Source organism: Lissotriton helveticus, chromosome 4_1 (assembly GCF_964261635.1).
Source record: "Lissotriton helveticus chromosome 4_1, aLisHel1.1, whole genome shotgun sequence".
NCBI classification, from domain to species: Eukaryota; Metazoa; Chordata; class Amphibia; order Caudata; family Salamandridae; genus Lissotriton; species Lissotriton helveticus.
This window is the reverse complement of record NC_136063.1, coordinates 55,002,642-55,014,771: the sequence shown is the minus strand read 5'-3', so window position 1 is coordinate 55,014,771 and position 12,130 is coordinate 55,002,642.

Here is a 12,130-nt window from a genome sequence, read left to right as displayed (position 1 = left end):
TATGAAGGCTTTGTAGTTCTAGGCTGCTGTGCTTACCTTGTATAAAGAGTACGGCCACCGGAGTTCACCACTCCACTTGAGCTCTGCTTCTATACGTCTAAGTATATTCAATACGTTGCAGAGAATTCCATTGCTGTTGCTCGATAGGCCGTGGCTGCTTCTGAACGATGTTTGCTGAAGGAAACAAAAGGACATTTTGATTAGTCATCGTAAACTGAATTGCGTAACTACTATCAAAAGTGAATTTTAATGTGGGTTCTTAATATTCTGTGGTTAAGACTGTTGCAGCTTCAGCAAACAAAGGAAGATCAATATGTTAATAGAGGCCTGGGACGGCCTCGTGACGCAGAAAAAAAAATACTGTCATGGACACACACTTAATAATAATAGAGGCCTAAGCACGTCTCGTAGTACAAAAATACGACACAGAAATGTATGCACGCACAATTTTTAAGATTAGAGGTGTATAGGACCTCGTGACTTACAAAGAAATATTTCAATTATGTCAGTACAATTTAAAACCATTGAGGGGCAGGAAAGCCATATGAAGGAATATGCATATACAATTTACAGTGGAGGTTGATGTTGTGACGTCTTCTCTTACCTTTGTTTTTGTCGTCTTTTGTCGTGTCTTGAAAGGCTGTGGTTTCGCTGAGTCTGGTGTGTTTTCGACAGTCTGTGTGTTGTCACAGCAGAGGCAGGCAAAAGGGAGCGTGTTCACGTCAGTGCCCGCATTATATGGGAACCGCGGGGCTGACCAAACCAAGCCCTGGGCCGTTACTGGTCGCGTTTTCGCGGTCTGCAAGAATGATGGCCCTGGGGGACATCCCATTGGCTAATGTATTGGTTTCCAGGCTAAATGATAGCAAGCATGCTTGGTGGTGGCATGTGTGTAGTGTGGGCGGGTGTGCACCGCGCATGTGCAAGTATGAGTGTGTGCACTAACAATTAACAACAGAGAGAGATGGGGCGGTGTTATAATGTACGCAGAGGCAGGCCCAGAATCGGATCTGCAATGAGTTAGCACTTCTAATCATTCTCCTTAGCGCGCCCTGAGCTCTGATTTGTCACTGAAAGGTGATCGGACAATAGTTTGTACTGCTTATCATACTCAGCGTGTACCAGCGCATACAGTACGAATATGCTTTGACGTTAAATGTCGCATTAAAGCCTCGGTGTGACGTCATGTACGGCGTTCTGTACACGAAAGGGGGCAATGTTTCTACTTGGTTTAAAACATGTATGTATGCAATGTACCTACTAAGGGCAGACATTTGGGATAACCATGATTTTTTTAAATACTTGTAATAATCATATATTTCTTTTTTTTTAAATTACAGAAATCGCGGTAGAACATCATGTGTACTCATATTGAAAGAGCTGCGCAAGCGCATTATAAGCGTACGCAAAGCCATGTGACTTAAAAAGTAGAGATTTGATTGGTTCATAACTTTTCCTATTGCAACTGTTGAAAGTTCCATCCCATTATAATTATTCGACTTTGACTTTCTAAAAAGAAGCATTTGTTTTGAGAATATTCTCAAATTGAAGGAAGATCACAATAATAAGAGCAATGGAGTCATCTTCCAGCAGTTCTTCAGAGGGAGATTTCATTCATGAAGAACGTCGAAAGAAGAGGAAAGAAGCTCTAATTTGGAAGTTTTTCACTTTTCTAGAAGGTCAAAAAAAGGTTAATGCTCCAAAAGTAACCTCTAAAATTTGCGAAACAACCCTTTCAAGGTGTGATCCGTGTAAAAAATACACCTTTGGCACAGCAAATATGGTGCGACACGTGAAGAATTTGTACCCCAAGAACTTTGCTCGAGCTGCAAGACGGAGGATGCACGAGAACCCACCTGCTGCTACACCAAGCACATCAACTGCAGCAGCAGGATTTTCAGCAAGCAGTCCAAGCCCACATATTGATTCTGAGTTTGCTAAAGTCAAAATTCTATGCATTTATTGCGATAAACTTTTGTGTTATGGGGAACAGTCTATAGACTTGATGAAACGCAGGATGCAGGATCATTGCTGTCTTCGACATTAGTTGTTCTTTTTTTCATTCTTTTGTTCCGCTTGGAATTTGTTGAGAAAACACAAAAAAAATACAAAACATAAAAAACTGTTATTTTTAGAACTACCTTCACTGGTCAAAGAAAGAACTATATTTCTATGATAGTGTGTAAAAGTTTGTCAGAATGAATGTGTAGTTCATGAATGAATGAATGAATGAATGAATATGTTACTAGTGTATGGAGAATGTGAAAGTGCAGAACTATAAGGAACTGCTACAGCATAAATCTATAAGGTGTTTATCTATAGTATACTGTAGTATGTCCGAAGCACTTGAATGTATCATATGTACATAAATATGTTACAAGTCAATGTTTCAATTTGCGCTGCTGTTGAAAGTCCCTGGGTGAATTTGTATGTCTTAGGGGTGGATTTACAATCCCCTTGTGCCTCTTTTACACAGCCGTTATGTCATTTTTGTGACACAGCGGTGGTGCAAAAGATGTGCCATGGTGTGTGGTAGTAACAATGTGACTCATCGGAGGGTGTATTACATTGTAAAGCGCTGCACTAGAAGAGGGTTTCTTGTGCAGAAGGGGGTGCCGCAAGACCTCCTAAAAGTGACTGAGTGAAATGTATAACATTTTATTCAGTGACTTTTTGAGCTTATGCTGCATCAAAACCTTGCACATGCTTGAAGCAGCTGTAAGGATTGATACAGCATTGTGAGGATAGGGCCCGAAGAGAATTGCTGAAGCTATGTTATACTTGCAACCGACGTCAAGCAATAATTCATCCAAAAATTACTTTGCAATTTAGTTTTGTTAATATTTTATAATAAGAATATGAAATATAATTAAGAAAATAAAATAAATATAAATATGTATATTAAAAATATAAGAAATTAGTATAAAAAGAAAGACATATTAATTAATACATGTACTCACTCATCATATGTACTCATACACCTATATATCCTGTTATACACCGACACTCATCTATAGAGTTACTCACACACATACTCACACATGCAAATAAACTATCAAATATCCATTTACTTGCATATACAGCCAAATATCCACCACTACACTAACTTCTACAGAATCGTAGACATACTTACTCTCTTAAACAATCACTTATAGTAACACATACTTATTTATGCAGGAAGTCTTAGAATCTGTTGCTCTCAGATATACTCACTCATATAGATCAATACTCACATATACTAGTTTAAAACATATGTAGTTACTCATAAATATACTATTGAGACAGTCATTCACTCACTAATACACCCATACACACAGTAATTCACCCATACAGTCCTGCACACATACTGTCTTCAAAACACATACAAACAGTGAGTCACTCATTCATGCATCTGTGCGCTAAGTAATACTCCCGAATGAACCATACAAACGGGAAACAACCTTTACAACGCAACTTTTACAACGCACTACCATTACAACGAAACTTTTAAAAACCATTACAACGCATGTTTTTACAACGTAGATACCTTTACAACGCATACCATTACAACGTAAGTATTGGTAAGTATATAATTATATTTAAAATGTTATATGTTTGGGTTTTTGGGTAAAGGGTTATTCTTAGGGTTCAGGGTCAGTTTTGGGTTTTTGGGTAAAGGGGTATTTTTAGGGTTCAGGGTCAGTTTTGGATTTTTGGGTAAAGGGGTATTTTTAGGGTTCAGGGTCAGTTTTGGGTTTTTGGGTAAAGGGGTATTTTTAGGGTTCAGGGTCAGTTTTGGGTTTTGGGGTAACGGGGTATTTTTAGGGTTCAGGGTCAGTTTTGGGTTTTTGGGTAAAGGGGTATTTTTAGGGTTCAGGGTCAGTTTTGGGGTTTTGGGTAAAGGGGTATTTTTAGGGTTCAGGGTCAGTTTTGGGTTTTTGGGTAAAAGGGTATTTTTAGGGTTCAGGGTCAGTTTTTGGTTTTTGGGTAAAGGGGTATTTTTAGGGTTCAGGGTCAGTTTTGGGTTTTTGGGTAAAGGGGTATTTTTAGGGTTCAGGGTCAGTTTTGGGGTTTTGGGTAAAAGGGTATTTTTAGGGTTCAGGGTCAGTTTGGGGTTTTTGGGTAAAGGGGTATTTTTAGGGTTCAGGGTCAGTTTGGGGTTTTTGGGTGAAGGGGTATTTTTAGGGTTCAGAGTCAGTTTTGGGTTTTTGGGTAAAGGGGTATTTTTAGGGTTCAGGGTCAGTTTTGGGTTTTTGGGTAAAAGGGTTTTTTTAGGGTTCAGGGTCAGTTTTTGGTTTTTGGGTAAAGGGGTATTTTTAGGGTTCAGGGTCAGTTTTGGGTTTTTGGGTAAAGGGATATTTTTAGGGTTCAGGGTCAGTTTTGGGTTTTTGGGGTACAGGGGTACAGGGTAAAAATAAAGTAAAATTAAATTTAAATTAAATTAATTAAATGAAATGAAATTAAATGAAATTATATTAATTTCAATTAATTTACATTAAAAAATTTATTATATACTTACCAATACTTACGTTGTAATGGTATGCGTTGTAAAGGTATCTGCGTTGTAAATACATGCGTTGTAATGGTTTTTGCATTGTAAAAATGTCGTTGTAAAGGTATGCGTTGTAAAAGTATGCGTTGTAACGTCATACATCCGTACAAACACTCATTTTGGCACTCAAAAAAACAACTGATAACCCATATACACACTCATGTAGCTACTCACCAACCCATGCAGCCACTTATATACAAAGTGAGACACTGATACAGATATTTAAATATTTAAAGATTACTCGCTAGTACACCTATTCAGTAAGATATACTTAATAAGTCAGTTATACAATCAATTTTACAAAAAAACATCCATTTAGACATTTATTTACCCATTTATTCTTCCATCGACCTTTAGATATACATATATAAAAAAGAATTTCAGAAAGACACTCATTCACTGGATGATGTCATCAGTGATGTCATCAGGGATGTCATTTGAGATGTCATCAGTGATGTCATGAGTGATGTCACTGACCATGTCATGAGTGATGTAATATGTGACGTCATCAGCAGTGCATTGCGGGCGCGCAAGTTATAGTTAGCTGAGCTAACTATAACGGAGGAATTGCAAAGGTTTTGTATGAGGAAAATGTTCAGCTAACTATAACGTGTGAAACCTATGGCTTTTTCAATGAATTTGCATGGTTTTTTAAATGCTAATTCCTAACTATAACATGTGTAAAACCTATGGTTTTTTCAGTGAATATATATATGTATATTTCCAAGAGACATTTTTGCTGCGCCTGGAGTTTGTTAACTCTTTAGAATTTTATTGTTATCATTGTTGTGCTGTTTTTTCACTAATGACTCAAAGATCGAGCTCACATCTGTTTGAAAAGTGCTACAGTGCTGAGCAGCTCCAGCCATATGTGCAATACAGCAGGATGAAAGTGCTATGTGCTAAATGAAAGTGCTATACATAATAAATAGATAGTAAAGTGCTAGTGCCAAGTTAAGATCGGATTTCATTATCTAAGATATATAGGGTATTAGGTTAGTTTGGCAGTGGCAATATTTTAATCTCTTATTGTTCGGTTTCTGCCGTCTCATTCTACGTGGAGCTTGATGGTAGGATTATTGGGGCCGTATTTAAACCAAAAAACTGATTAAAAAATGACTACAAAACTATTTCTCGAAATATCAACCATAATGTATTACTAATAATTACAGAAAGTTGTGAAGATCAACTGTGTTGTTCAACCCATTGGGTGCTTTGCTATCAAGTTCAAGGATCATTCGAGACTCCAATTGTCACAACAGCCTTTCTCTGTTGCCTCCTCTCCGGAGGTTGGAGAAGACATCTATGACAAAGTATTTCAAGCACTTCAGGCCGTTATTGTGCTCCAACTTGAAATGTCGTGTGATATTGTTGTTCACAATTGCACGCAAATGCTGCAATATTCTAACATGCACCTGTAGCTTCGTACTACCCGCATATCGTAAACCACAGGTGCATGTTAGTACGTATACCACATATTCTGTCCTACATATATGTGCAAATTAGTTGGTTTATTCCGGATATCTCATGACGTGTTTTGACTGCACAGCAGTTTTGTTCACAGAAGGAGAACAAGACTGCTATGCACTAAAAACACGTTGTAAGATATCTGGAATATAAGAACCGATTTTCCAAAAACACCGCGTACTGTGTGTGCATTCCACTCCATGCTTTGTTATTTGGATCTGAAGGCCAGTACGCTTCGCTGGCAAGCACACCACCTCTCATAGGCTCAAAGGTCTCTGAAGGAGCTCCCTCGTTTTCATATCTATACACGCACACACGCACACGCACACACATATATATGAACATACATATATATATATATGTTCACCACAATGGGATCTATTTTAGCTAATACAGCGCTCCACAGCGGGTGCTCAGCGTTGAGGCTGGATCCTGGCCCAAACATTTATTTTCCACAAAAGACGCGGCACTCCAGAGTAAGTTACTCAGTGGTACTTTAATCTACCACACACCAACTCAACCACCGCGTTTCAGCCTGAATGGCCTTAGTCACGGCTGAAACGCGTTGGTTGAGTTGGTGTGTGGTAGATTAAAGTACCACTGAGTAACTTACTCTGGAGTGCCGCGTCTTTTGTGGAAAATATATATATATGTATGTTCCTTTTTTAGTTGTTTGAATTCTCCTTGTCTTTGTGTTTGCATATTGTCAAAGTGTCGGACGAACATAAAAAGGGGGAAATGTGGTGCCTTTGGCGTAGAGAGAATGTATATGGAACAGGTATAACTACAACTCACTGTTATATAAGGATCTCTAGATCTGAACTGGAGAGGTTGAAAATGATTTTCATCTTCAAATGACAGAATGGATTGATGCTGAATTCTTGAGTTGGGACAAATGGAGTTTCCTTAAAAACACAGAACCTGAGGTGCCTGCATTCTCCCTGATACCCAAGATACACAAAACCAAAATGAAACCACCAGCGAGGCCCATAGTGCCGGGAAAAGGCCGCCTTTTTCAGAATACCTTGATTTACATTGATCACTTCTTGCCCTTAGTTTGGAACCTTACTGCTTATATAAACAACACAAATGATTTTCTTAAAATAATTTTTTATGTCACTTGGGAGAAGGGTATGCTCATGATGCCCCTAGCTATGACATCATTGTACACGAGCATAAGACACAAAGATGGTCTGAGCGTTACACAAAATGTCTTCAAGGCGAGGGCTATCAAACAATATAAATACAAAAAGTTGATCCTACAAATGATGGAGTTCTACTTGAGCAGGAATATCATCTTGTTTATTGGTAAAATCTTTCAACAACAGAGGGGGACTTCGATGGATACCTGCTTTGCCCTAACCTATACACATCTGCATATGAGCTAGGGGAAGGAGCAGGTACTTAACCGATCTGAACTCAGACATTGGACAGAGCGGATCATACTTTGGGTCCGCTAATAGATACTATGGAAAGGGGATAAACGGATAGCCAGGAAATATGTTTGACACGTAAACAGGAACAGTCTCTCAATGTTAATGAGAAATGCTGTACACAAATTGATTTCTTGGATATGTGCATCCTTGTCAAAGACTTGAAACTTACTCCCACGGTGTTCAGAAAACCCACAGCAGGAAACAGAAATGTACACACAAATAGCTTCCATCCAGACACCCTGAAGAGCAATATCCCGTTCTGGAGCTGCTAAGGGCAAGGCACATATGTAGCAGTGAGGATCATTTTAAGACCACTCAGGGCAGCAGTATGTCATGGCTAAAACTGAGAGGTTATCCTGAAGCTGCACTCAAAAATGTAAATGAAAGAGTTTCCAATTAGCAATGGGTAGATGTACTGTTTACCAAGAAAATGCATAGACAACAGTCAAGTGGTTAGAATTAGAACTACTCTTAACTACAAACATCAGATGATGAGAAAAGCTATGGTCAGGCATTGGCACTTGATCAGAAACAATCTGGTGATTGATGACAGTATTGCCAAGAGACCCTCGATCACATTCAGAAAGGCGAAGTCCATGCAGGACATCCTGGGCAGAAGCAAGTCACCAAAGCCAAAGAAATCTGTCTAAAACTTAGCCCAGGCTTTACAAAGTGCACAATGTGCAAAGCCTGTACAAATGGCAAAAATATGACTGAACTTGATATGCCTTTCTAGGAGACTGTAAGAATAAGTAAAACCCTGACATGTAAAACAGTACACGCAGTTTATGTTTTGTCTTGTCCATGCCCGAAGTGGTACATAGTCGAAAACAAGAACAAGGGAGACCCTACTCGCTAGGAATTAGGGTAATTAGGTATGTAACAGAAAACTGTGGTTCCTGCGGGGCAATGAAGACTATCTTGATAATAATATGCGCAATCGCAATGATAAAGGGTTACAATGACGTCAGAAAGAAAAGCTAGCAAGGACACAGATGACTGTATTTGCAATATTGTTTTTATATGTCAAAAAATGTATCTATTTGTACATAAAAGAAAAAACTTAATAGTGTTAGGTATCCCCAGTAAAGTTGGAACCAAACATAAAGCATACAAATTTTAAATTAGTGACAAATGTGACTTGGTTTCCATAACAAAACGACCATAAGCGATTGTACAATAATCACAGCCATTGTGTACAGTAATCAGGGCTAATTGAATTGGTTAATTTTGCTAGGTTGTCGATGGCGTTTTGACCCTTCTACGCAATTCAGGGTCTCTTCAGGACCTATGGGTGTAGGGACATCTGAATAGCAGTTGCGCAGCTACGTGAAAAGTATGACACACCGGTTTTGTGATAAGGGATGAAAGATACTCACAAGGGACCCAGCCGAGTACCCTTCATGCGTATCGAGGTGAGGGGCTGGAACCAATTGGATGTAGGGCGCGGTTGGTGCTGCTGGGTAAGGAAGAAGGTGTGCTCCGCCTGTGGTTTGAGCTGAGAGATCTCGGAGGAAGACTGCACGTATGGTGCAGTAGCGGCTTGTGAATAACTGGCATGGTTGGCTGACACAGGCACTGGATCGTGACAATGTCAATGAACCCAGGTAGATGGATTTATCAGATCTACCGCTCTGTGATGCTGAGACACACACTACAGATCCCCTCTATTCAACTTAAAGAAGATACTTGGACACTGAGTCACGATCCAGTACCCGTGTCAGGCAACTGTGCCAGTCATTCACAAGCCGCTACTAAACCACACGTGCAGTCTTCCTCCGAGATATCTCCGCTCAAACCACAGGCAGAACACACCTTCTTCCTTACTTGCAGCACCGGCCGCGCCCTACATTCAATTGGTTGCCAGCCCCTCACCCCGATATGCACGAAGGGTACAAGTATTGTTAATTATCAGATGTCATAAATATCTCACCCATCTAAGTAGCTCGCAATGAACTCCTTAGTTACAAAATGAAATCGTTTTGAACTCCATGTTGACAAACTTGATCTGATTGATGGCCACATGATGCTGAAAAGAATGCCTCAGAACCTATACCAGGATCATTTAATCGCAGGAAACATAAGATCAAAGAGCTTCCAAAACCACCACACTGCAGTATTAGACTACTTAAACAATGTTATACTGTTTGGTTTAATTATTCTTTTCAGAAGTGGAAAGGCAAGATCCATACAGGGATTTGCCAGTATGAACTGAAGTGTCTTGAATGAGACTTTGATCGCTTGAAAGGAGTGAATGAGAGAAGACAGAAATACACTTGACAAGTGGTGGGAGAAAGAGTAGAGGCCATTCAGTCTTCCAAATAGGTCAAAAGGTGGATGTGTTGAAGATAATGATGGGCCAAAAGTTCTGAGAGTCCCTTTCGGCCCAATAAATGAAATTTAGACATTTCTAATTATAATGTTTCAAATCATCTCCAGAAACCATGTTCTCCGTGATTATTTTGTGGGCCAGTGTCAAAGAATTTATGAACTGCCTGATCCTGTGAAATGCTTCTATAAAGAGAAACTAGTTTATGTCATAACGACATGGAATTAGCAAGATGATCCCTATCTTATGAAGTTTGGAACGTCCTGGAAGAAAACCCCCCATGCTCTTTTCGCTCTGTGGAGCTACCTATGGCTAATAAAGCTCATTAAACACTTTCTGTCAAATGAAGGAAAAGAGGCCTTAGAAATGCTTTGCTTCAATAGTTCTATATTCAGGTTTGGTCACAGGCTCACATTGAACCTCCTTGAGAAATTAGTGTTTCATAAAAGTGAAACAACTGCACCCCTGTGTTGTAGGAAATCTTCTGTGAATGCTTGTTGATACATCCTTTTGGATTCATCGTTGTTTTCTAACTTAGTATCAGACAACTCACAAACTTGACAGAAAGGTTGACAATGAAGAAATAAATAAGGGTCATAAGCATCACACATAGCTTCCACCAAAATAGTAGTTCAAACACATCCAATTGCTCATTTTTTATCAGATTGCTTTCAAACTTGCTTGTATGCTGACGTCAACAGAGAGGAATTATAAAGTATTCTAGTGTACTTTTTTAAGAGTCTTTGTCAATCAGCCATAAGATAATTAGAAGCACTGTACTGAACTAAAGAGCTTGAGCAGGGTGTTGTGTGTTTCGCGGCTAAGCCTGTCTTGCAGCCTTATTGTCTTGCCTAGCCCCTTTCTTGTCCTGTTCTCTGCCATGGGGACACCTAGGGTAGACCTTATGGGTGATGTGTATGTAAAAGTAATGCAGTTTCATACCTTTAAATCCAAAGTCAAATTTGCATATAATTACAGTTTAAAAGATGTTTGCAAAGCAGGGCTGACTTTTGAAATGACAATGCGCAACCCAGCAGTGCACACTTAAGGACATAAAATCTGCTGGGGAAACAACCTTTACAACGCAACTTTTACAACGAACTACCATTACAACGAGATTTTTACAACGCAAAAACTATTACAACGCATGTTTTTACAACGCATGTTTTTACAACACAGGTACCTTTACAACGCATACCATTACCACGTAAGTATTGGTAAGTATATAGTTTGTATAGTATTATAGTTTTTGGGTAAAGGGGTATTTTTAGGGTTCAGGGTCAGTTTTCAGTTTTTGGGTAAAGGGGTATTTTTAGGGTTCAGGGTCAGTTTTAAGTTTTTGGGTAAAGGGGTATTTTTAGGGTTCAGGGTCAGTTTTCAGTTTTTGGGTAAAGGGGTATTTTTAGGGTTCAGGGTCAGTTTTCAGTTTTTGGGTAAAGGGGTATTTTTAGGGTTCAGGGTCAGTTTTCAGTTTTTGGGTAAAGGGGTATTTTTAGGGTTCAGGGTCAGTTTTCAGTTTTTGGGTAAAAGGGTATTTTTAGGGTTCAGGGTCAGTTTTCAGTTTTTGGTTAAAGGGGTATTTTTAGGGTTCAGGGTCAGTTTTCAGTTTTTGGGTAAAGGGGTATTTTTAGGGTTCAGGGTCAGTTTTCAGTTTTGGGGAAAGGGGTATTTTTAGGGTTCAGGGTCAGTTTTCAGTTTTTGGGTAAAAGGGTATTTTTAGGGTTCAGGGTCAGTTTTCAGTTTTTGGGTAAAGGGGTATTTTTAGGGTTCAGGGTCAGTTTTCAGTTTTTGGGTCAAGGGGTATTTTTAGGGTTCAGGGTCAGTTTGGGGTTTTTGGGTGAAGGGGTACAGGATAAATTAAATTAATTAAATTAAACTAAATTAATTAAAATGAATTAAATTAATTAAATTAATTAAATTAAATTAATTAAATTAATTAAATTAATTAAATTAAATTAAATTAAATATATTAAATTACATTAAATTACATTAAATTTATTAAATTAATTAAATTAGTTATAATAAATTAAATTAAATTAATTAAAATAATTATATTAAATTAATTAAATTAAATTAATTAAATTAATTATATTAAATTACATTAAATTAATTAAATTAAATTTAAATTAATTAAAATTAATTAATTATATTAAATTACATTAAATTAAATTTAATTAATTAAATTAAATTATTTACATTAAATAAATTACATTAAATTAAATTACATAAATTAAAATAAATTAAATTAAATTAAATTAATTAAATTAATTAAATTAATTAAATTAAATTAAATTAAATTTAATTAATTTACATTTAAAAAATATTATATACTTACTAATATTTACGTTGTAATGGTATGCGTTGTAA